This window comes from Laccaria bicolor, genomic scaffold (assembly GCF_000143565.1).
Source record: "Laccaria bicolor S238N-H82 LACBIscaffold_206 genomic scaffold, whole genome shotgun sequence".
NCBI classification, from domain to species: domain Eukaryota; kingdom Fungi; phylum Basidiomycota; class Agaricomycetes; order Agaricales; family Hydnangiaceae; genus Laccaria; species Laccaria bicolor.
This window is the reverse complement of record NW_001890064.1, coordinates 3,524-5,165: the sequence shown is the minus strand read 5'-3', so window position 1 is coordinate 5,165 and position 1,642 is coordinate 3,524.

The window sequence follows — 1,642 nt, the reverse complement described above, 5'->3', positions numbered from 1 at the left end:
TGTAATGGAGAGAAGTTTTACTGAGCCTGAGAGGGATCATATACCATGGGGATAATCATTTCACCTCTAGAGTTTTTTCATATGAAGGTAAAGTTTGGTTCCATAATGGGATAACCACCAAAAATAAGTGTATAGAAGATGGGCAGCTAGATGATAAAAGCAATAATGATCTTAGATACTATCAAGATCAGGAACTTGTTTTGGCTGTATATTCTCAACTTTAAATTAGAACTTTGTCTTGATAAATTTAACATTAAAATAGAATTCTAGATTAATATCTTTATAACATTGAATGCAAGCCACATTGATTTGAAGCAAATGATTATAAAGAATTGTAAATAAATGTCAAATGATTTTGCAATTTTTTAGACATTGTTACTGTAACATTATTCACAATCTCTTGGTTTACATTAATGTGGCTTGCATCCATTGTTGATGAAAATGTTAAAATATGCCTTTTAAAAAAAAAACTTACTCTACATATTTTTCAGCATTGGAGGTCCATGGGAAGGACTCATACATGCCATGCGCAGCACTGGCCCACACCCACAAGTCAGTTTGTATTTTCATGTTTTTGCCCTTATGGTGAACTCTGCCCAAGACCTTCCTGTGGCTCAATTTCCTTCAACATAGACTCATTTGGACACTACTTCACATCTTGAAAACACTCCAACAAACTGCTTATGAATCCGTTGACCCTTTGTGGAGGTACGTCTGTTTGTAATTTCGTGTCTTTTGAACTTATGCTAAACTCTGCCAAGACCTTCCTGTGGCTTGATTCCCTTCAGTGTAGACTTGTTTTGATACTACTACATGTGTGCAAGTAGTAGAATAGCAGTGGGTACCCTTCACACCTTTAACACCAGTCTGTTCAATGGTGGCACCCCCCACAGCACAGTTGATGGTAATTGAATCCATATGCTTGGATCTTGGCGCTTAGCATGCATGCAATGAAGAGGAAATGGTGGGATTGGAGAACCCAGTGAATTACTCCACAAGACGAACATGGTCGAAGTGTTTGGACTGGCCAAGATGACAACAGGCGCATAGAGATGGCATGGTGAAGCTGGCGTATTGCTCAATGAGACAATTGTGGTAGATACGTGGCACTTGAATCGTTTGGATTGGCCAAGACGATGATGGGCATGCAAAGGAGACAGATAGTATGCAGTAGATATGTTGCACAAATCGTTTGGACTGGCCAAGACGAAGAGCACTCAGCAAAACACCAGAGTGCACCACAAAGAGAGGGTGCTGTGGCAAAGAGAAGGTGCCGTGGGAAGTTGAACTTGAAGAGCTAGATTTGATGATGCACGAACATTTCCCGATCATTTGATGGGGGGAAGTTTCGTGCGTCATCAGAATCTATGATGAATACTACCGAAGTTGCACAGCCTCAGTACAAATGCTCAAGATTCTATGATGCACAAACATTTCCCGATCATTTGATGGGGGGAAGTTTCATGTGTCATCGGAATCTGTGATGCCAAGAGGACAAGAGATGAGAGATGAGATCTAATCAAAACTCGCTGAGTTATACATGAATCTGTATTTATTACCGAAAATGGTAACTGATCTGAGATCTACTATGACGCACGAAACTGTCCCCCATCAAGTGATCGGGAAATGTTCGTGCGTCATC